Source organism: Meles meles, chromosome 20, assembly GCF_922984935.1.
Source record: "Meles meles chromosome 20, mMelMel3.1 paternal haplotype, whole genome shotgun sequence".
Classification (NCBI taxonomy): Eukaryota; Metazoa; Chordata; class Mammalia; order Carnivora; family Mustelidae; genus Meles; species Meles meles.
This window is the reverse complement of record NC_060085.1, coordinates 27,316,769-27,341,466: the sequence shown is the minus strand read 5'-3', so window position 1 is coordinate 27,341,466 and position 24,698 is coordinate 27,316,769. Positions and strand designations below refer to the sequence as shown.

General features: G+C 46.6%; 1 long non-coding RNA gene across 1 annotated transcript; it reads left to right on the top strand.

Moving 5' to 3' along the window:
- The first annotated feature begins 3,608 nt into the window (after positions 1-3,608).
- LOC123932065 lies at positions 3,609-19,846 on the top strand. The gene is made up of 3 exons (XR_006816393.1): positions 3,609-3,772; positions 18,195-18,283; positions 18,845-19,846. It is a non-coding gene; the product is annotated as an uncharacterized LOC123932065 (long non-coding RNA).
- Positions 19,847-24,698: the final 4,852 nt, after the last annotated feature.

The following is a 24,698-nucleotide window of genomic DNA, read 5'->3' as shown; positions in this document are numbered from 1 at the left end:
GAATGACTTAGGTCACTCCTAAACTTGTTACCAATAAACACTGTGTGAGGTAATAAATCTTATTACTGCTTTTTTTTTTGGACCACTTCTTTAAAATTTATTATTAAAGTATCATTGACATACAATGTTATATTAGCTTCAAGTGTACAACAAAGTGACTCAACAATTCCATACATTACTCAATTTTCACAATGATAAATGTAGTCATTTTACTGCTGTTTTAACTGTTAAGTTTGAGGGTGATGTGTTATGCAGGAAGAGACAACGAATGTACTGGATATGTTATCATCTATATGAAAGAGTGCACAGAAAGGTAGAGATATGGTGTGACTTTTTTGGTCTACTTAAAGTAGACCAAAGTTTCATTCCTCATGAGCAGGGGTCTTGACAGACTTAGGGTTTTACCACATGGCCAACCCTGTAATCACCAGAAAATGCCCTACCTGGGGGCTCTTGGGTGGCTCAGTCGGTTAAGCGTCTTGCCTTCAGCTCAGGTCATGATCCCAGGGTCCTGGGATCAAGCCCAGTGTCAGGCCCCCTGCTAAGCGGGAGTCTGCTTCTCCCCCTCTTTCTGCTGCTCCCCCTGCTTGTGTGCTCGCTCGCTCTCTCTCTCTCTCTCTCTCTCACTGTCTCACTCTCTGTCAAATAAACAGATGAAGTCAGGAAGGAAGGAAAGGAGGGAGGAAGGAAGGAAATGTGCCTCCTGGATCTGTGTCCTTATGTCCTTCTCTCCCATTTTCCAAAGACACATCTCCTCATGTTTGGCTTCGAGGGTGAATTGTTAGCCATTCTTTATTCATCTAGTTCCACCGTCGCAAGGGGAATGGGGCCTCTGAACCTAAGAGTGGAGAAGGGGGGGGCAGCATTTTCCCCAAAGTCTCTACTCAAAACCTAAAAGGGTCAAAACCTAAAACTCACACCTTTCATACAATGAAAACTGCATCTCCTTTCCAACATGTCTCCTCTAAGTTACTACACTCACAACGTGGCAAAAGGCTTGAGAGTGGCCCATGCCTGGAGCCAAACACTTGGTCCCACGGTGACAATGATACCACACTCCTTGCCTTCCTCTTCTCTGACCAATGCTTTAGCTCAGTATTTCCCGAGCACAGGATCACTGGGCTCTTGGGATTCCCAGGGGAGAAAAAGATACACATCTTCTGTGGACAGAGTCCAAGAATCGCTGTATGCTGTGGCCCCCTCGTGGAGACCCACAGCCTATGTTCCTGTCCTCCAAAGCAGCGTTTCATGAAGAAACCTCGTTAACCCAGGAATTCCCAAACGTGCCTGGACTCAGAAAAGTTCTCCTTGCCGAAGGTGAGAGGCTGAGGCATTAGCATTCAACAGAACCTTTTGGGTTCTGTTTCATCCAAAATGCTGGTTTATTCTCTTTTTCAGTTCAGACCTCACAGCAAAGGCAAATAATGAAGACTCAGACGAAGAGCACGCCTGCCCGGCGGATGGACCTCAGACGAGCAGTGAGAAGACTCAGGGTTTTATTTTAGAGTTTTAGTTACTTGCTTACTTTGGGGGGGGGGGGGGCGGGGATTTAATATTTACAAGAAATTGTAAAAAAACGGAGCTCCCATGGATACCTTAAGTAACTTAATGATAGTATCTAGCATGGCCACAGCATCAAAAGACGGACATTGGTGCATCAGCAACGAAGCTGTTACTCAGATCCCACTCGTTTTTACCTACATTTTTTTTCTGGTGTAGAGATTTAAGACATTTTTATCACACACAAAGGTTTGTGCAACCAGCCCCGCCATCAGGATTCAGTACTGTTCTGTCACCACAAAGAAACTCCCTCGTGCTCTCCTTTTGTACTCACACCCTGTACCACTCCTAGCTCCTGGCAACCGTCCCAGAAATCTGTCGCAGAAATGATGACAGAAGTGTGACCCAAGAGTCTATGGCAAAATTATGACAAAAGAATGATAAATAAGGTAAATATATGTGACTCTTGTGGTTGGCTTTCTTTCACTCTGCATGATATCCTCGAGACCCACCCAAATCGTTGCCTGGATCAACAGTTCATTTGTTTTCATTGCTGAATACGGTTCTTGTATGAACTTAAACCAGTTGCGTAATCACTCACCTGTTAAAGGTTATGTAGGTGACTTCCATGTATTGGATATGACAAATAAAGCAGCTACGAACGTTTGTGTATAGGTTTTTGTGTGACTATATGTTTTCAGTTTCCTAGGATAAATACCCAGCCAGGCAAGTGCCAGGTTAGATGGTAAGTATATACTTAACTTGATAAGAAACAGCCAAATTGTTTTCCAGAGTGCCTCTGTCATTTTTCATTCCCACCAGGAATGTGTGCGATTCACTTTCTCTGCATTCCTTCTCAGTGCTTTGTATACCGTCAGTATTTTTATTTTAGCCTTGCTAATAAGTGTGTCATAATTACCTCGTTATGGTTTCAATTTCCATTTGACTAATGGCAAATGAGGTTGAACATATATCTTCATGTGCCTATTGGATTGACATCAGTATCCCCATTTGGTGAAATGTTTGTTCAGGTCTTTTGTCCATATATAAATGGGATTATTTGTGTTCTTACTTTTGAGTTTAGAGAGTTCTCTCTACATTTCAGATACGAGTCCTCTGTCAGATGTGTGACTTGCAAATATTTCTTCCCCTTCTCTTTCTTTTCATCTCTTGCCAGGGACTTTCACAAAGCAAAGCCTTTCATTTTGATGAAGTCCAATTTTTCTAATTCTTTTTTCTTTAATGGATTTTGCTTTGGGTGTCATGTCTAAGATCTCTTTGCCTTGGCCTATGTCACAAAGATTTTCTTCTAAAAGTTTTATGAATTTACATGTAGATCCAGGATCCATTCTGAATTACTTTTTTTTTTTTTAGATTTTATTTATTTATTTGACAGAGAGAGATCACAAGTAGATAGAGAGGCAGGCAGAGTGAGAGAGAGAGAGGGAAGCAGGATCCCTGCTGAGCAGAGAGCCCGATGCGGGACTCGATCCCAGGACCCCGAGATCATGACCTGAGCCGAAGGCAGTGGCTTAACCCACTGAGCCACCCAGGCGCCCCCTGAATTACTTTTTATACAAGGCATGAGATTTAGGTCAAATTTTTTTTTTTTTTTTTTTTTGGCCTAAGGATGTCTAATAGTACAACACCATTTATAGAAAAAACTATCCGGCCATTTTGCACCTTTGTCAAAAATCAATTGGCCATACTTGTGATGAATATGTTTCTGGAATCTATTATGTTCAGTCAATTCATGTGTCTGTCCCTCCTTCGATACCACAGTGCCTGAGGACTGTATTTGTATAATAAATTTTAACGTGGACACAGCCCACGTTCAGTCCCAACTCCTTCTTTTACCAGGATGATAGAATAATGTCCTCCAGAAGACGTCCACATGCTGATCCCCACAAACTGTGAGGATGTTACTTTGTACCGCAAATGGGACTTGAAGATGTGATTAACATGAGGAAGTTTAAGATTAGAGATTATCTCCGATTATCTGGGTGGGCCCAAATCTAGTCACATGCGCCCTTAAAAGCAGAGAAACTTTCCCAGCTGTGGTCAGAGACAGGAAACAGGAGAACCAGGAAAGGGGTTGGCTGGATGCCGCATTTCTGGCTTTGAAGATGAAGGAAGGAGACCAAGAACCAAGGTGACTTCCAGATGCTGGGAGAGCAAAGAGACAGACTGTCCTCTAGAGCCTCCAGGAAGGAATGCAGCCCTGCCAACACCTCCACTTTAGACCTGTACTGCACCTCTGGGCTACAGAACCGTAAGATCATAAATTTATGTTGTTTTAAGCCGCCACATTTGTGGTAATTTTTTTATAGCAGCAATTAGACTGAGGGCTTTGGAGGGGAGGGGGGTGGGGGGTTGGGTGAGCCTGGTGGTGGGTATTAAGGAGGGCACGTATTGCATGGAGCACTGGGTGTGGTGCATAAACAGTGAATTCTGGAACACTGAGAAGAAATAAAATAAAATGAAAAAAAACTAAAACTAAATATAAATATACCGGCAATTAAGAAACTCATACACTGGGGTGCCTGGGTGTTTCAGTGGGTTAAAGCCTCTGCCTTCGGCTCAGGTCATGATCTCAGGGTCCTGGGATCGAGCCCCGCATCGGGCTCTCTGCTCCGGGGAGAGCCTGCTTCCTCCTCTCTCTCTGCCTGCCTCTCTGCCTACTTGTGATCTCTGTCTGCCAAATAAATAAATAAAATATTTTTTTTAAAAAAACTCATACACTTACTCAATGTGGGACCTCAGCCATGTCACAGAATGTCTCTTTCTGTTTCTTCACCAGTGAATGGAGATAAGGATGGGCCAAATTTAGTACTGATGTGAGAATTGGAAATGTAATGTCCAAAGTACTCGGCATGCTATAGGCATTTTCATACGACAGGTCTCTTCCTGCCCTTATTTGAGGAAGAAAGAAAAGAAGGAAGGAAGGAAGAAAGGAAAGAAGGGAGGGAGGGAAGGAAGGAAGGAAGGAAGAAACCCATACAAAAGAAGAGATGGCTCTGAGAATAAGAACTAAATTAAAATAAAAGGGTGTGTCTCAGCTTAAGTGTCCATATCCATTTTCTGAACCTCAGTCTTGCCATCTGTCAAATGAAGATAATAATACCATCAAAACTCAGTCACTGACCCACCCGGCCCAGCCCACCCAATTACCCCACCCCCTCCGGTGCACAGTGAGGACTGCCCATGGCATTTCAAACATTCTCAGCAACACTTAGGGAGCTGCCTGACCCCTCCAGCCAATTCCCCACTTGAACGGATGTTCTGATTGATCTCCGACTACAGGTCTCATTTACACTGGGTGAGAGGGCTCCTACTCCAGCATGTGCCACCCCGGGGCATTATAAAACCCTACGTGACGGTCATTAATTAAATGAACTGTTCTTAGACACTGCAGGACCAGTGGTCCAGGTGTGAGGGCAATGACAGCTGCTCCACGCGTTGGAGACTCCAGGCAGGTGGAAGCTCGTCCTTCAGGCTCACCGAGCCCTGACGCTAAATCATCCCACGTGGGGTTTCTTTCCATAGAAGATGAGGGACTGGTGCTTCTTCACTGAGGCGTGAAGGGCCTTTCTAACTCTCCTACCTCTCTTTCCCACTGGCTGTGACCCTGGCCTCGCCAAGGTCAAGCAGGAGAGTCAACTTATTTAAGTGAGCATGGGCCGATGGTGCTTTGAAAGAAACGATGCCCACCCCTCATAGCAGAAGATCCCATTCTGGGTGGGCATCAGTCCACAGGCACACGCACGCCCCAGAAGGTGGCTGACCACTGTGCTTGTTAAAACTCTCACCTTTTCCCATTTTTGCTTCAAACACATGTGCATGTGTGTGTGTGTGTGTGCACGTGTGGGTGAGTGTAATAACCGCCCAGAAGAGGAGACACAGTTTGGACATGTTTCCAGTATTTTTTTTCTGGAGGGCAGGAAAAAAGTAACTTTTAATTCTCCTCTATGTGCTTACATTCCAATTTTCTGCAATAAGTATGTCTGACTTTATGAAGGGAAAAAAGAGATTAAAAAATAGTTTTCTTTAAAAATAGTTCATGAAAAATATATATATAAATAAAATAAATGAAAATAATTCAGGATCAGGGCACCTGGGTGGCTCAGTCAGTTAAGCATCCAACTTTTGGTCTGGGCTCAGGTCATGACCTCGGGTTGTGGAATCGAGCCTTGCACGTGGCTTCACACTGGGTGTGGAGCCTGCTTAAGATTCTCTCTCTCCCTCTCCCTTTGCCCCTCCCCACCTCCCTCTCTAAATAAATAAATAAATAGTTCAGGATTGAGGGAGATATTTTCCAGAGGCCCATCTGTACAGTGTAAAACATACTGAGCACGTGAAGACCGCCCGGGTTTGAGCTGGGTTTTCGGTGAGATGGAAGCCGATTTGCACCCCCGCATGGAGGGCTGAAGGAGCGCTTGTCCAGCCTTTCCCTGACCAATAGAAAAACACGCCTGGAAGTTTCCCAAACTGCTTTCATCCAAGTCTCATCCAGAACACCTGGCCTTTAAGGCACTCTTCCCACAAGAAGAGTCCAGCCTGTTAAAAAGAGCAACACCGTGGGGGCACCTGGGTGGCTCAGTGGGTTAAAGCCTCTGCCTTCAGCTCAGTTCATGATCCCAGGGCCCTAGGATCAAGCCCCGCATCAGGCTCTCTGCTCAGCAGGGAGCCTGCTTCCTCCTCTTTCTCTCTGCCTGCCTCTATGCCTACTTGTGATCTCTGTCTGTCAAATAAATAAATAAAATCTTTAAAAAAAAAAAACTTAAAAAAAGAAAGAGAGAGCAACAACGCGGTTTCTGGGTGGCTCAGTGGGTTAAGCGTCTGCCTTCAGCTCAGGTCATGATCCCCAGGTCCTGGGATCGAGCCCTGATGCAGGGCTCCCTGCTCTGCAGGAAGCCTGCTTCTTCCTCTCCCTGCTTGTGCTCTCTCTCTCTCTCTCAAATAAGTGGATAAAATCTTTTTTTTTTCTTAAGCTACACGAAAACCTCCAAACATCGCTGGTTTCCTCCTGCCTCATTCTGCTTAAGTTCCATGAACAGAAGGGCACGTTGGCAGCCAGGGCAGAAAGTCGCACCCTTGTGAACACCTGGATAGCTGCTAGTTCTGATAAAGGTGGGCTGTGGCTGAAGACAATAAACCCAGCAATAAAACATGTGTTTGACGGAAGGAAATTCTGACAGAAAAGAATTTGGTAATAATTACTCCTTCACACCTAAAACCATCCAGCGCTGTGAACAAGCGTCCTCTCAAACATTTGTGCTTTATGTTTGCACTTTTGGGTGTGAGCAGAGATAAAAGGATCAGAACAGGAAGCAAGAGAACTCGCTTGCAGTCATTGCATAAGGGATGGGATCCCCCCTAAGCACTGGCTGGCCTTGGTCAGCTGGCAGGAGATGGGGATAAGCTAAACCACCGGCCAGGGGCTGGGAAAAGCAAATTCTATGCATCACCTCATGCATTTCATCCCACTGGGGAATGTGGAAAGATAACCCCCACCCCAAAGCATGGGTGAGTCTTGACTTCCTCCACTCAGTGGGATTTCAAGGGTCAGGATCCACCCGTCCCCGTCTCCAGGGAAGAACGTCAGGTAGCCTCATGGGGAGGAAGGAACCCCGAACTGGGAGTGTGTGACTTTTGGCAAGTCCTTGAATTTTTCTCTCTCACCTGTAAAATAGAAACAATGAGCCTAAGAAGTTCCTGTATGTTGAACATCAACCATGCACCAGGCAGTCGGCTAAATATCCAATCCCCTGAGCCCTAAAAGCTCATGAGGCGGTTAAACAACTTGCTCCAGATCCCATTGCTAGCCAATGGTCAAGCCGGGATTTGGTCTCAGGTCTCTCTGACCCCAGAATCTATGTTCCTGTCTACCAGGTGACACTGTCTCCTGCCTCATGGGGGTCAAGTTGAGTTAATGCAAGTGCACTGCTGGGCCAACCATAAAGTGATAACTGAATATCAGGGCTGACTGTTGTATTGTCATTAGTAATAGCCAACAGAATTACAGAGGCTCAGGTCTTTGGTCTAGCAAATGACAGTCCAAAGCAGGCCAGTGTTGGATACACCTGTTTGTAACATCGACCAAAATACTGTCAGATGAGTGGAAACTTCAGAGAAATGGAAAGGGGAAGTGGAATCTACTCATTCAGGTCCTGTCTGCCATCTGCTGAGATCTCTGTGATTTTCCCTAAAAGATTAAGACCACCAGTGAGTGTTGGCCAATTATATACACGGAAGACTTCTAAGAGGGACAAAAACCTCTCGATTGACAAATCTGACAAAAACTGTCAACAGTTTCTCTGAACAGCACTTATCAGGATACTGGGACTTCGTTATAACTAAAAGCTAATGTCCTTCAACAGAGACTCTAAACTGGACCCCAGGTGAGGAGTGTACGTTGCTCTCTATGGATTTAGGTCAAGGTTGGGCTGTTCAGCAGATGGGAAGCCTTGTGCTGGTAGCCAAGGCCTCACGGAGAAGCAGCCAAAAGTGAAGACAGGGCTGGGACAAACACCAGAAATGGAGCCAGAGCCATGGGTCAACCACAGTGAGTTTTCCATTCTGGGAAAACTTATCCTCCGTCAGTGACAGGGATCCTCCCCAAGGCAACTGGACTTTGGTGTCAGAACCTCTGTGGAGCCCAGACACTTCCTGAGAGAGAGAAGAGGGGGCACAGAGGGCTTTCTCCCAGAAATTCTGCTCCCTGACCCTAAGTGCTAGAAATGCACTGCCCAGCCCAGTTGGGAGAACTTCAGAGAATTTCAGCAAAATGGAATTCTGACACTTCAGAATCTTGGAATCATAGCCTCTTAGAACAAATGAATTCCAAACATCCCTCCAGGGCATGGATCCTTTCTTACATTTGCTCCCTCCGCACCTGGCACAGACCCTGGCAAAGAAGAGCAAATGAAACTTTTTTGTAAACTTCATATATTCAGGGGCCTCCTGGCCAATCTGCAGAGTCATTTCCAAATAAGCTTCTAAATGAAAAAAACAAATTTAAGATTTTATTTATTTATTTGACAGACAGAGATCACAAGTAGGCAGAGAGGCAGGCAGAGAGAGAGAGGGGGAAGTAGGCTCCCCGCTGAGCAGAGAGCCGGATGTGGGACTCGATCCCAGGACCCTGAGATCATGACCTGAGCCGAAGACAGAAGCTTTAACCTACTAAGCCACCCAGGCACCCCTAAAAGAAAATTTTTGAAGAACTCTTTTTATTTGTGTTTCTCAGGAAACCTGAGAGGGGCACCAGTTAGTCACCCCCAAGTACTCACGCCTCTTCTCCCCAGTTTCTCACACCTAGCAACCTCTCCAGACCACATCTCCCCAACTCCTCCACGCCCCAACCTCGCAGACATTTTTCCTCTCTCCCTCCTTCGCCCTCATCCCCAGCCCTCTATACCATGTTCAACTCAGCATCTCCCCTAAATCCCTCTCCCCTTCCTCCCTGGCAAGCTCTCCCTACTTCTTTAGATCATATGAGCTCTGAGAGCCGGGAGGGCACCCACCGAACCCATCTTGGGTGGGAAAGGGGAAGGTGTCAAAAGTAAAAGAGGCAGGATGCCTGGGTGGCTCAGTTGGCTAAGCAGCTGCCTTCGGCTCAGGTCATGATCCTAGCGTCCTGGGATCGAGTCCTGCATTGGGCTCCTTGCTCGGCAGGGAGCCTGCTTCGCCCTCTGCCTCTGCCTGCCACTCTGTCTGCCTGTGCTCTCTCTCTCTCTCTCTCTCTCTCTGACTGATAAATAAATAAAATCTTAAAGAAAAAAAAAAAAGTAAAAGAGGCAAATAAGGGTGGCCAGGGGCAAATCTAGCAGGAAAGACAAGGCAGGAAGCACTCGTCTCCACCATAGATCGATGAAACACCATCCCGCAGGTTGATAAACACGCAGGTAACCAGATCGTCAGAGTCTGGAAGAACACAGACCACACCTCACTCTTCCCCCATCCTCTACCAGCATCAGGAATCTTCTCTATATTACCCAGAGTTTATCCAGCTTCCGTGGGAACACCTCTGGGAAGCAGCAACCCCCAGAGAGCACGAGACCCTAGTACTGGTCCATTCCCTCATGAACCTTAGCACGAAGAAGATCTCGCAAGACTCAGTCTGGAGAGGGAAGCCTCGGGCAAAGCCAGACCCACAAACTGCTCCAGATGGACCCGACCTGCCACAGAGCTACCTCTCCTCTACAGAAGATTCCTGAAGAAAGGGCTAAGGAAGACGGAGAAGCAAGGAAGGGAAAGCAAGGAATAAGAGGAGAAGGTAGGTGCACTATTGCCTCACCTGGGCCCTGAGCCTGGGTCCGTGGGAGCACGGGCTCAATGCAGCAGCCCGTCTGGGCAACCGATCATCCGGGGTTCGAGACGGCGTCCTGAGCCTGCGGCCTTCAGATCTTCACCGCTTGCTGCCACCATGAAAGGCAAAGGTACTTGCGAATGCCCATTCTCTTTATTTCCCTCCTTTCCCGGGACCTGGTCTCTGTGTACCAGAGCCGGGTGCCTGGAAGCAGGCTTCCCTTGAGGTGTGTCAGAGTCCCCATGAGACTCGCCATTGAAGGCCTTTTTTTTTTTTTTTAAGATTATTTATTTATTTATTTATTTGACAGACAGAGAATCCAAGTAGGCAGAGAGGCAGGCAGAGAGAGAGGAGGACGCAGGCTCCCCGCTGAGCAGAGAGCCCGATTTGGGGCTCGACCCCAGGACCCTGGGATCACCACCCGAGCCGAAGGCAGAGGCTTTAACCCACTGAGCCACCCAGGCACCCGGAAGGCCATTTTTTAATAAGTGCTCCAACTCCCTTCTGTTGTCCCCTGCTCCCCAAGGAGAGACTCTGGCATCATCTCCCCAGTTCTGTAAACACCTTCTCGTTGCTCAGGGGCAAAGGTGGGTTTTCTGTGTTTACAAGTGCAAGTCGAGAGGTTGCAAATTTTTTAAGCCTCTGCAACAGTTTTGGGTGCTGTAGCAATCTGGTTCTCAGAGGCAGCCGCTGGCATATGCCAGGGAGAGGAGTGAGTGGTACAGTAGAGCGTCTCAGGGACTGTAAGGGTGCTCTTCCTTTATTGTGCTATCGGGCAGCCGTCCAGTAGCACCAGCTGCTGTGGGTAAGACGTTTCTGCAGCGGCTGCTCGGGCTACCCGGAATGGGAGTGGCGAGAGGTAGTGTGACCGCACTGGATACCGGTGGGGGTAATTCAAAATGAACAATGGGAACACTTGATCCAATGGCTTTGGGAAGGTCAAGGGCTACAAATTAAAAAAAAGAATGTTTCTCTTTGGGGCAAAGGGAATTCATACAGTTTTTGATACAAGGAGAACTGAGGTCTTACCTTGCTAAGTGTACTAAGGGGCCTGTGCAAGATGAACTCTGCCGCTCCCTAGCAAGTAAGATTCAAGCACCTGCTATTCCAAGTTCCATGCACCATGGAGCACCCAGAGATGGATCAGGCATCTATGAGAAGTTGTTTAGTGGTGTCTCCCATCAGAGAGAGCCACGTTAAGCATGCTCCACCTTTCACTGGCTGTGCGTCTTTTTGTACATTACCAAACCTCTCTGTGCTTCATTTTCTCATCCTAGACGTAATGCCTGTTTCATAGTTTGTGGGAATTCAGTAAGGAAGTACGTTGTACAGAGCACAGCTTAAAAAATGTCAGTGCTTAAAAAATAGGTGTGACTAATTCTAGTAAGTTAATTTTTAATAATGTCCAAGGCAGATTCTAGTTAGTACCACACTGTGAGAAACACGAAAGGAAGAGAGACAGTTGCATGTGAGAGAGGCAGGAGGCCTCCCAGATGAGGAGATGCCTCACCTGTAAAATTTACACCTGTTCCACGAGAAGGTCCTGATGAGGTATGCCCTTCAGTTTTCATGCTTATTTGAATCAAGTGTTGGAAGGATGAGAGAAATGGCCATAGAGTTACCAAAAAAACCAAAACCAAAACAAAATAGAACAAACAAATATATATATATATTATATATAATATATAACATTTATATATTTATATTACATATAATATATATTAGATATTATATTATATATATTATTACCAGAGGTGGAGATCATTTAAGAGGCAAAAATAATAAGTGGCTCAGTCATTAAGCCTCTGCCTTCAGCTCAGGTCATGATCTGGGGTCCTGGGGTCAAGTCCCGCATCGGGCTCCCTGCTCAGTGGAGAGCCTGCTTTTCCCTCTCCCACTCCCCCTGCTTGAGTTCCCTCCCTCGCTGTGTCTCTCTCTGTTGAATGAATAAAATCTTTTTTTAAAAGAGGCAAAAATAATAGTTAATAAATATCAATTATTAACTCTCATATATCATGGAATCTAAGATACACCATATTTCACAGAATCTAAGACACACCACGAAGAAAGAGCAAAACCTATGAACTGAACAATAACACAGTGTTTTCATAACAGCAACTGTTAAGATGCATTGATTTCAGGTATATTTTAAAAGGTTAAAAAAATGGGCATCTGAGAAATGGTGAAGTTCCATGTTTGACATACTCTATACTAATGAAGATGCATTTTAAAAGCATTTTTTCATGGGTTCCCTGCAAAAATAGGTATCAGGAAATCCATTTGGCAGATGAGGACACTGAGGCACAGAGCAATGAAATAGTTTATCTGGTGCCCATAACCAGTCAATATTAGAGCTGGCAATCAGATTCAGAACTGCCTGACAGAAAATCCAAGGGTTTATGCACCATACTATGCACAAAAGACCTAAAACCCAGAGCAGCTGGGTAAGAGGGACAGAGAGAAGTACATGAACCAAGTCAGAACCGAGAGAGCCCTGAATGCTGGGGTTCGGACTGGCCATCCTCTCCAGGATCATGCCCTAAGCCTTGCTGTATGGCAGGCACTATGTTGACCACTGGAGGGAGGCCAGCCCCAAGCAGGAAACAAACCAGATCTCTGCCTTGAAGACTTCACAGCTGGCTGAGCAAGGGGTCAGCTCCTGACTGGGGCATTCAGGAGGAGAGCTACCAGGGTCAAGGTGTGCATGGGGCACACATAGAAGGAAACTTTGACCCAGAGCTGGAGGATTGGGGAGGGCTTCCTAGAGAAAGTGGTACAATGATCTGAATAATGAGTCAGAAATGGAGAAGCATGTGGCACCAGGCATCCCATGAGCACCCCTACTTTTACCTCACAGTTAGGTTGGAGCCGTCTGACCAATCCTGGCCAAAAGAGGGGAAGAGAAGGGGACTTGTGGCACTTGTAGGCTGAGTTAAAAGACAGATGCCTCCTCCAACTTCTCTTCCTTTGTGCCAGTGACTTGGGGGGCCACCTCTCCAGAGAGAAAAGGACCACCCAATCCATACCGCAGCTCAAAGGAGTGAGACATAAACTTTAATGCATTAAGTGATTGAAATGTGGAGGTTAATTCAACATCGCCGCATAACCTAACTGACCCTGATTAATCCGCTAGGAGAGAGGGCTCCATGCAGGGGAAACAGAATGTGCAAAGGCCAGAACGTCGGGACTTGGAGGAATTGAATACTTCCTCTAGCTGCAGCATGAGGTCCAGGGGCCAGTGGGGTGAGATGAAGCTGGAGAGGTAGGACTTCCTCCCAGGGCCCTGCAGACCACGTAGCAAGTCTGGGAGGCTGTGGCTCAGAGAATAGATTAAAAGTGGAGGGAGACAAGGCAAAGAAGCTGGAGACCACAAGTTCTGAGAGTGCCAAGAAACAGACATGAGATATACAACATGGAATCCATGCAGGAGACAAGAGACAGAGCTGGGTCAAAGTTACCTCCAGGTTCTTGAGCTTGAGACATGAGGACGATGGTGGTGTGCTCAACAGAAGGGAGAAATCCAAAGATAAACTGAGCCATGGCGGCTCCTGATGGGTCTGACTTGGAGCACGTTGAGGCTGAGGTTGAAGGATCATCGTCCAAGGGAAATGAAGGAGCAGGGTGTGGCAGGGCAGAATCAGATTCGGGAGCTAGCCTCTGCTTGCTTACAACTGAGTTGGAATTCCTTCCCTAGTTCTCTCCATTCACAACAGGTTCAGCTAGATGTACTCTCTCCATGAAGGTTTCTTATGACAGCCTGGGTTTTCCTAAATGCTCTGTAAAGACCAATTAATTGCACTAATTTATTATCAGCTTTTTCTGGAATGAGCATCTAAGACATAATTAGACAATTGTCGTTAAACCTATGGAACAGCTCCCTGAGAGCAGTCAGCAATGAGATGGTATGTTTTCCTTTGTGGCTGACACCTCAGGTGGCTGTGGGAAAATATACAGAAACAGGTATCAAGGTGTCAGAGAAGGGAAGGAGCTCTCGCAGGCCTCAAAGCTACCACCTGGTGAACAGTTCCCTAGAGAAGAATGTGTGGTGACCTGGGGTGGTTTGGTGTGCTGGAGTGGGTTCCTACCAGCTCTAAAATATTCAGAATCCCTGCACACTGGCTGGTAGCTCAATGTTGGCCACAGTGAGAGTACTTACAGCACAGAATTCAGCAAAGCTGCAGGTCAGAGCTCTTCATGGAGAGCAACCTCCCTGCAATATAAACCAGTTCTCTCTCTCTCTAGTCCCCCGCATGGATTCCATGTTGTACTTCTCATGTCTGTTTCTTTAGAGTCATGTTCATTGCCACTCTCAGAACCTGTAGTCTTATAGGAATGTGGGGGTTGGAAAGCCATCTCAGTATCTGGCTCCCCTTCCTTCTCGTGGGAATATCCAAGAGCCACTCGTGATACCTGCTTTTCCCTCATTCTCCAGTTCCAGTCCATCAAATGCTCTCCATCCTATCTCCCAAATATATCTTCCTTATCTGGCACCTGCCCCCTTACCTACCACTCCTCTCCTTCTCACTCACTGTGCTCAGAAGATTTCCAGTCTGCAACTTTGCATACTCTGGTCTGCCCTTCTAGAATGTTCTTCCCCCCATTAAAAGTGACTGAAGTCTTCTCATCTTCAGATATCAACTGTAAAGTCACTTTTCCTGAAGACTTCCCCAGACCACACCTTCTAAAACAGCACTCCCTGTGTTATTTTTCTTTTTTCACTTTGTCTCTTTCAAAGCACTTATCACAATTTATCTTGTTGTATAATTCTTTCATTGACTTTCTACCAGACTGGAAACTCCAGGAGGGCAAACTTGTTTTCTACCCTACTACTTATGCCTCCCATGGAGCCTGGCACAGAATTGGGGACCAATAAGTATTTACTGCAGAAACACTGGATAAAGGGGCACACACCCCAAATTTTGTAGTTGTGAGTGATACCAAGACCCCCTTTTTCAAAGGTCCTCCTTAAGGTTGAAGGGTGTTGCTGTTAAAAATTCAAACCAATGGGGGGCACCTGGGTGGCTCAGTGGGTTGAAGCCTCTGCCTTCAGCTCAGGTCATGATCCCAGGGTCCTGGGATCAAGCCCCACATCGGGCTCTCTGCTCAGCGGGAAGCCTGCTTCCCCCCTCTCTCTCTGCCTGCCTCTCTGCCTACTTGTGATCTCTCTCTGTCAAATAAATAAATTCTTAAAAAAAATTTCAAAACAACAGAACTCACAAGATAAATAATTTCACTGATACCATAAGCCCTCTCCAGTGGCCAGATGGAAGTAAGGTGGTGGTGTTTCCTCCTCCCCGCCCCACCCCATACTGGAAGACATTTCAATGGAGATACTGAGCCCGCTTCTTACATTGTATTATTTCATAACTTTTCCTCTTCTCCATGACAGCCCAAGGTAAAGTCAAGGGGAACAGTTTTCCTGCCACTGTGACCTTCACTTCTAAGCCTTAGGTGTTTGACAATCTCTTCTTTCCCTAAGGCCTCCTGACATCATAGAACACTCAGGACCTGCCTCAGAGGTACAGAAGGATTTGAGTTTACTAGAGTTGGCACCAGGGAAACCACTTGCCTCCTCCCATGTGTCCCACATGAGCACAGATAAATACCAAAATTACATACATCAATCATCTCAGCAAGGGAAATGTTCTAAGGCAGGAGAATGCAGGGATTACTGGCTAACTCTTCTCAAAGCCATACCTCATGGCTAATTCTAAAGCCATACTTCACGGTGGGGTTGGGAACAGGGATATGAAGCAGTGTGACAGGCAGAGCCTGTGGTGACCTCCAATGACCTCCACCTCCTGGTATTCATGTCTTGTATAATCCCCTCTCTTGAGTGTAGATGGAAACTGTGACTTGATTCTAGTCAAAAGAATATGGCAGAAATGAAGGAATTTTGCTGACTGCAGGTCCTAAATCAGTTTGAGTTCATCAAAAGATAGATTATCCTCAGTGAATCTAATTTACCTGGGCAAATGGCCTTAAAACAGAGACTTCACCCACCTTGAGGCAAGAGAGTCTCCTTGCTGGCTTGGTGAAGCACCATGGTGAGGAAGCCCACATAGCAAGGAACTGTGGGCCGCCTTCCCCAGGACCCAAGGACAGCCTCCAGTACACAGCCAACAAACCTCTGGGGACTTTTGTCACAGAACCTCAAGGAAATATGTGACAACCTCAGTCACATCACAACACGAATGAGCTTAGAAGTGAATTCTTCCCCAACTGAGCCTCCAGATGAGAATGTAACCCAAATAATACCTTGGTTACAGTCTTGTAAGACACTGAGCAGAAGACACATTTAAAATGTGCCCACACTCCTAACACACGGAAACTCTGAGATATAGTAACTATTTGTTGTTTTAAGCCACTTGGTAGGTGGCAATTTGTTATGCAGCAAACTAACACAGCAACTAACACAGGCAGTGACATGAGCTAAACCCAGGAAATAGCAACCAGAGATTCATTGATACCCACTCTTTGTAATGCCTTGCTTGTTAGCCCTGCTGTGGGTCATTTCTGCTCCCAGACAAAGCATTTCAGGTGCTCCCTAGGAGGTAAACTGAGACATTCATCTGGGCACCCACTGTGTACGAGACCCTGGGGTGGGGACTGAGGATTCAAAGTGACTATAATATTGTCTTTCTTTCAAGGAGCTCATAGACTAGGTGGACAGATAATGCAAGTCCCTCCTCCATCAGTCCGTCCCCCATCAGCCATCACCTACAGAGGGCTGTCAGTGTGGCAGGCATGGTGCTAAGTGCTATGGCCAGAGAAGGATAAGAATCTGCTCAGCCCAAGGTGTCAGTCAGGTTATGGAGAGCTGGAGGCAGCTTATGTTAGCTCGCCAGGAGTCAATTGTTACATTTTCGGTAATCTCGTGACCCAGTTGTTAAACGCAACCATTATGAGAAGTTAAATTATTTAAACTTACAAATTAAATAAATTATATTTTAAAAGGTAATGAATAATCAAAACTCATCAGTTCCTGATATTTTTCTACATTTTACTTCTTCCTGTGATCTTGAAGTTGTAAGCCAGTATTGTTTGTGTAGGGTGGAAATGCTCTATAATCGTGTGCTACCGTGCATGTCCTCCTGACTCCACACTTAGTGACTTTGCAATGGCAACTTCATATTGGCCATAGTGTGTGTACTTATACCACAAAAACTGTCACACATCACAAATTTGAGCTTGATTAACTGCTCTGTTGATGCTCTAGACCCCAGATCTCAAGGAAGTGATGAAGAAAGGTTCACAATGCAGCAAATCTTAAGTGTGTCATGTGCTATTGCCATTGCATGTAAGTTGAACCAAAAAAATCAAGGATACATTCTTCCAATATTCAAAACCTGTTATGTAATTCAGCAAAGGAGTCACTCGTGTCATTTACAATCAAATGAAGTTTTGACATACATCTTCAAAGTCACTTTCATCTTACTTATTAGCGTAAATGAAAGTATCAACCAAAGTTCATGACAGGACTACACTTGCTCATCCAAGGACATGAAAGACCTCTTTGCTGAATCAGAAAGTGATCAAGTATACATATTCATAGTCCAATAGTGTCAAATCATGGTTGAATTGCAACCAAAACTTGGCTAAAACAAGAGTCGGCAAAAATGAATGAAAGCAATCTGTGAGAGTCAATGACCATACGAAATGCATAAGAAAGAGTACTGTTTGTTATTTTTATGATATAATAAGTGTGTGTTTGATACACATCCTTTATACCAGTACAATATAATAAACCTAGTTATGTGTAGGTGTGCTTACATTTTTTCTGAAGAGTTGGTTGTGAACTTTCATTGAGCACATTGGCTGGTAGAGGCAGACAGAGATGACTATCCATGAGTTGAAAGCAATCGTCAAAGTATGAATGAAGATGTGAGGCAGTAGAAGAAAGTGGTTTCTCTCTCTAACTGAAAGGGTACGAGGGGTGATTTTTTTGACCTGGGTCACTACTCTCAACTACGTTGGGGAGGGTATGGTTCAAATACTAAGACAAAACACCAACTTGCCCACATCACCCTCTCCCCAGCCTGGGTACAGACTGGCCCAACATTGTGTCTCCTGGCTCAGTAAGGAAAGGGGCATTTAGAAAGTTGTCAGCCAGGGAATTCCCTTTGCTGCTCCCTGTCTGAGTCCCGATTCCAGACCTCTTCGAAGCTTGGGAGATGGAGTCATGACCAAGTGCTCAGCATCCATCAGGACCTCCTGCAAAGAAGAAGGACAATGGAGTCAAGGGTTAAAAGAAAGATATTGGTTGACAGGGAAGAAGCATTCTGCTTTGAGCCAGGCTCCATGAGAGTTTTACCTGCATCATCTCATTTAACCCTCATGACAACCCAGTGAGGGCATCTATCTTACCCACTTCATTTTACAGAGAAGGAGACTGGGGCTCAGAGAGAAGAAGTGACTTGTCCAAGCATGCTCACACTGCCAGTCAATGCTGGAGCCAGGAATTGAACCCAGGTAAATGGACCACGTGCACCTTACTGTGACGGGGCAGGCTGAATCTTTCCCGGGCAGGCTGAATCTTTCCCTGCCATCTTAGCGAAGACAGTGTGTGAGGAGGGAGGGAAAGCATGGAGAACATAAGGCCTCATGCATATCCATGATGACAATGTTGATGAAGCATCTGTAAGAACTTGGGTTTGGGGGAGGAATTCTTCCATTTCATTTGGATTTCAGATTTTTTTTTTTTTTTTTGCTGTTTGATTGTTTCCTCTGACTAACAAGAAACAAATTTTTCATTGTTTTCACAAATTTTTATTGATTTCCTACACATTCTAGGGGTGAGAATTACAGCAAAGAACAAGAAAGACAGTAAGAAACAAATGACAGAGCCCCTCTTTTGCCATCCACCCCACACTGTGTCAAGAAGCAGATCTAGTTTTGCTTTTCATAGTACTCAGGGCTCCCAGCCTGGTGTCCAGCCCAAAGAAAGTACTCATTGAGTATTTGTGGGTGAACAGCTGAATGGATGAATGCCGCAAGGGGTAATCATACCACCTTCCCTTCCCCATCCCAAAGGTGCCTGAAGACAATTAGAATGAAGAAACTCCCAAAATGTGCTCAGTGTCTGCTTTCCCCCAGGCTGGCCCTGAGAGAAGCCCCACCAGCTCACATCCTGACTGGCCCGCCCACTCAGATCCCAGCCCCTGGAAGGGAAACTCCAGGTCACCTTCCCCGTACTGTGGCACCATGGACTTCTGCTTCCTCCACTTCCCCCACAGTCACTGGAGAAGACAGACCCCATAGCAGAGGGGCAAGTTTCAGCCTGCATGGCTGCCTGGAAGCTGCAAAGGGTGAGTCCTCCCCTCTGGAATGAAAGGGTGATAGCTGTGAGCCCCAATGAAAGAGTGATGAGTTGGCCATGAAGGCCAGCTGCTTCCTCTCCAGACTGTCAGTCTCCTTGCTCCATCAGAGCCCTCCCCACAGCGTGAAAAAGCAGAGCAGCCTCCAATTTGCATTGCGAGGGTTTATCTGCTATTTCAACTTGTGCCCTCACCCAAGGAGGCTTCCACCCAAGGAAGACACCACCCAAGGAGAACTCCACCCAAGGAGGATTCCACCATCTTGGGCAGTAGGGCGCTCAGCTGAAAGGAAAGGCCAGCAGAGAGGGACACAGAGTATTGATAATGAACTTTATTGTGATGATTATAAAGAGATATCTACTTTATAGATAGACATAGGTGTAGAAAATGTAGAGGGGAAGAGTCGTGTCAAAAAGAAAATTAAAATTGCCATCATCCTGCTTGTGAGAGACAACATGGTTGGTCCTTTGCTGAATTTCTTGTAGCCTTTCGTCTGTATGTGTCCTTGTCTTCACAGTGTTTAATTGAAATCCTTCGCAGAATACTGTTAGAAATCCGTGACCAGGTGGAAAGAAAAGGAGATGCCAGATCCTCTTTCCACAACCTCACTAAGCCCCTCCCCACCTCCATTTTTTGGCAACCAGGAAAGATGGAGGGAACTCCAGAATTATGGCTGGTACTACTGAAGGTGAATTATGGTTAATACTGAAGTTCTCGCCACCCTGACAAATGGTTCAGAGTGAGATTTAACTTGATTTAGAAAAATAAAGAAATATGACATTTCTTAGAACGGTGGTGCGGGGTAAAATTCATACCAGCTGAATGGATGAGTGGGTTGACGGATGGCTGCCTGGATAGCAGGCAAAAAGAAAAAGGAGTAAAAGAGAAATGGAAAGAAAAAGAGAGAACAAGGGAGACACACATACAGATGCTTGTATGTGCATAGAATATTCTAGAAGGATACTTAGGAATTGTGAACAGTAGATCCATCTTGGAGAGTAGGTAAAAGTTGGTCTTTAAATGGTTGTTTTGTTTGTTTGTTTTTTTAAAGTTCAAGGGCTATTTTTTTTTTTAAGATTTTATTTATTATTTGACAGACAGAGATCACCAGTAGGCAGAAAGGCAGGCAGAGAGGGAAGAAGCAGGCTCCCTGCTGGGCAGAGAGCCCGATGCGGGACTCCATCCCAGGACCCTGGGATCATGACCTGAGCGGAAGGCAGAGGCTTTAACCCACTGAGCCACCCAGGCGCCCTAAATGGTTGTTTTATTACCTCTGCACTGCCTTGAATATTTAACCATGAGTAAGCATTACTTTTCTAATTCCTAAAACATTTGAAGTGATTTTCCCACCTCAGATATTATGAATACATAAGGTTACATGGCAAAGAGGGATTGAGGCTGCAGATGGGATCAAGGTTGCTCATCAGCTGACCTTAAACTAGGGAAATTGTTCTGGATTTTACAGAGGGGACCAGTGTAACCACCACGGTCCTTAAAAGTGGAGGTGGGAAGGGCAGAGGAGAGTCAGAGAAAGATATGTGAAGATGGAGGAAGGAGCCAAAACAAAGGAGCCTCTAGAAACTGGAGAAGGGAACAAAGCAAATTTCCCCCAGAAGCCCCCAGAAAAGGATGCAGCTCTGTGACACCCTGATTTTAGCTCCGTGAGAGTCATGTCAGACTTCTAACCTCATCCCGCTGGCCTTCCGCGCTTCCCCCTACCCCACAGAGTGACCATGTGGGGCGCAGTATGGCCGGGCTCCCTGTGGACCAAGCTCCTGAGCCCAGGAGCTTCTGAGCCAGCCGCCGGCACAGTCCTGGCACGGACAGAAAGACTTCCATTCCCTTGGTCCGTGGTTGCTGTTGTTCAAAGGAACAGCGGCCGCACGAAAAGAAACGAATGGAGGAATGAATTATTAATGCTTGCGAACAGAACCTCTAACGCTATTAGTATTCGGTCCTAGCTGTGCCTCTCATGCCAAGGCACTGATTTTATTACATAGCAGATCAAGGCGCAAGGCACACGTGGCCACATTGGATTTGGTCAATTAGCAAGGACGAGGAGAACTGTAAATTATTCGTCGTTTCCAGTGGCACCGTTTGGCACAGTAGTGTTCGTGCCTTTCCCCCTTGGCTTTGACACACATCTGGCTTCCTTTTGTTATCAAGGCCCGCAGCTGCTGTGAAAAAAGGCTGGTGAGACCTGATGCTGAAGCAAGTGCGCAGAAATCCCTGCCTAGGTCCTGGTCTGGTTACTTCTTCAAAGATTAGGACTAGAAAGATCCGAGGGCTGGACATCGATTTCATTCGTAAAGCACCTCTTTTGTCTTTGAGCACCCAGCAGGTTACATACAGCCTATACCAGCACACACACCTGTGTGTCCCTGGGCACACACGAACACATGCTGATGGGTGCCCCAGACACAGACACACACGCTTTCGGGCACCCACACTTGGAGACGCACACAGTGATGCAGCTCAGGCAGGGAAGCGGTGGGTTCCGCTCCCCGGGGCTTTTCTCTCTGAGCGGAGCATTCTAATTCAGAAACTACCCCAACTCTGGGGAAATAATCCTCAGGTTAGTTTCTCTGCCTGCCAGGAATAGAGGACCGTGCTCCATTTTTAAAGAGTAGCTTATTTCAAGAAGTGCTGGGGGGCCCTGGTTGGGCTGGAGCCCCTAAGAGGGTCCCAGCTGGTGATCCTGCAGCTCTCAGAGATGCAGGTGGGTGGGTGGCATGTGTTCCTTCCCAATTGCCCACTTGTGAGCTGTGTCATCAGGGGCAAATTACTTAAACTCTCTATGCCTCAGTTTCCTCAATTGTAAGTTGTAGGTAAAAATAGTACTTGCCTTGGAGGGTTGGGTTAGGATGAATTCTGATATGAACGAACCTTGTTTAACAGAGTGCCATGCAGACAGTAAATAGTCCATAAATTCTGATTCTGGGGCTATGATCCCTACAGCCACACTCATCTAATCCCCCTACTTTGGGGAGGAGGGTTGCTTTTCACATTTTATTGGCTACACGGGAGGGGCCTTCTCTGTGTCACCAGGGGTGCTCACTCCAAGCTTGGGCCCTGGGGGTCCTGGGAGTGGCTGGGCTCGTCAGGCATGTTTCCATCACCTCGGGGCGGCGGGGGGGAGGGGTTGGCACTGGGTAGTTGTAAGGCGTGGCCTGCCTGGTTGATCAAGGTGGCATATTTGGTGAAGGGGCTGAGGGTGCACAGAATTAGGGCGAGGCCCCCGATGGTGAAGGATGCAACCAGCACCGGCTCCTTGGCCCAGCCATGCTTGAGGAAGGTGGCGAGGCCCCCCGGCCATCTTGTAGCATTGGCAGCAATGGGGGCCCCCCTTCTTTTTTTTTAAGATTCTATTTATTTATTTGAGAGAGAGAGAGAGCATGAGCAGGGGGAGGGGCAGAGGAAAAGAGAGAAGCAGACTGCCCACGGAGCACAGAGTCTGACGTTGGGCTTAATCCCAGGACCCTGAGACCATGACCTGAGCCGAAGGCAGATGCTTGACCGACTGAGTCACCCAGGCTTCTCTTCTCCCCCTACTTTTTAGGAACACAAACATACACACACACACACACATACACACACACACACCCTAAAGAGAGAGTGCTTGAAGAGGCAATGCTCAGAACCCGGCCTTCTATTTGAACAGTCCTTTGCCCCATAAGTTTGAAAGCCCCTTGATATTTGTGTTTTCCTTTTTGCTTCATAAAACCTTGTGGGGTAGGAAAACTGGAATTACTGGCTCTTTTATTTAAAAATAGAGAAAACGGGGCGCCTGGGTGGCTCAGTGGGTTAAGTCTCTGCCTTCCGCTCAGATCAGGATCTCAGGGTCCTGGGATCGAGCCCCACATCAGGCTTTCTGCTCAGCAAGAAGCCTGCTTCCCCCTCTCTCTCTGCCTGCCTCTCTGCCTATTTGTGATCTGTATGTGTGTGTGTGTGAAATAAATAAATAAAATCTTTAAAAAAAATAGAGAAAACAAAGGTGTACAAAGTTCATAAGGTACACCTATAAATTCATTGCAGTGTATTTGTAACCACACCCACACACCCCCCACACACACACACATACACACACACACAAAGAAATCATCAAACACCCTGCTGCTGAAGAGGGTAAATGAAGGCGGTGATTTGTAACGTGCAGTAGTGTGCAATCATTACGAAATCAACCTCCGAGTTTCCAATGACGTGGGAAATGTCCCAGCTCTAATGTGGAGTGGAAGAGAAGGGTCCAGACCCGGATGCCGAGGAAGAGTTCCATTCAACAATCAGGAGGAGGAAAAGGGCCAAGACATTAACATCGCTCCCACGAGAGGTTATACTTGCCTGATATTTTTTCCTTTATACTGTTTGGTGTTTTCCAAAATTTCCAAGACAGGACTATATTATTTTTATAATTAAATTTTAAAAATAAGCTATGGAGTTCCAGTTGCTCCCCTGAGGACGTGCCGCTGGCTGGCAGCTGGGCCAGCTCCCTGAACATGTTAGCAATGGGAGGGATGGTGGCCCTTCCCTCCTGGTCACCGGGTCAGCCTTTGGCACCAACCCTCCGCAAGGAAATGAACCACTGTCACACACCAATAATGGCATTTTTAAGACCTGTTTCCAAACCCTGAATCCAGACTTGACACCAACTTCCACACCTGCACTGCTGTCATCTGAGAGAGAGGGAAGGCCTCCCTGGCCCACTCACCAGGAAAAGTCAAACTCACAGATGATATTGTGCTAATAACAAGTAGTCATTATCACAGAGTTTACTGAGCATCTACTATGGGCCAGGCCCTTCAAACAAATTCTCATAACTACCCCATGACACAGGGATTATCCCACTTCACAGAAGAGGAAACCAAGGCTTAAAAATGGGAGGGCCTTTGCCAAGGGCAGCCAGCAGGTCACTGGCAGAGTCAGGACTGTATGCACCAGAGCTCAGGCTCTGCACCTGGGGTCTGAGCAGTGGGGGAGCCCCTGGCACACATGGGGGTCAACCCCAGTGCTGAGACCCAGCTGGTTCCTCTCTGAGTGAACACTGGAGAGAGTGTCCCCTGGGAGGCCTGCTCAGGCTGAGGCTTCAGTGAGGGCTTTGCCATTGGAAGGCAAATGAAGCAATGATTTCCTGATGGTTATTAACTTCTGCCAGACATGAAGCCCCTAGGGAGACTGTCCCCAGGCTTCTCTCCCTCCCAAAGCTATTGCAAGGATGCCTAAGACCTAGACTGGGGGAAGGAAGACCCAGGTCACACAACTACTCTGAGTAGAGCAGGGGCCACAGTTTCTGGGCCCTGGACCGGGGCTGTCCCTATTGAAACCAAGGCAGAAATGAGCCGGCACGCATTCACTCAGCAAACCTTTACTGCGCATGCGCTGGGCACCAGGCATTGTTCTAGTGAACGAAACCAGCAAGGCCTCTGCCCTCATGGAATTCACTTTCCAGTAAAGCAAGACAAGTGAACAAATATCCAAGAAATATTCTTTCAGGCTGTCATAAGTGCTACAAAGAAACTAAAAGAGGATTACCCCTGAGGTTAGCAGAATAACGACCTTCGAAGATGCCCGCGTCC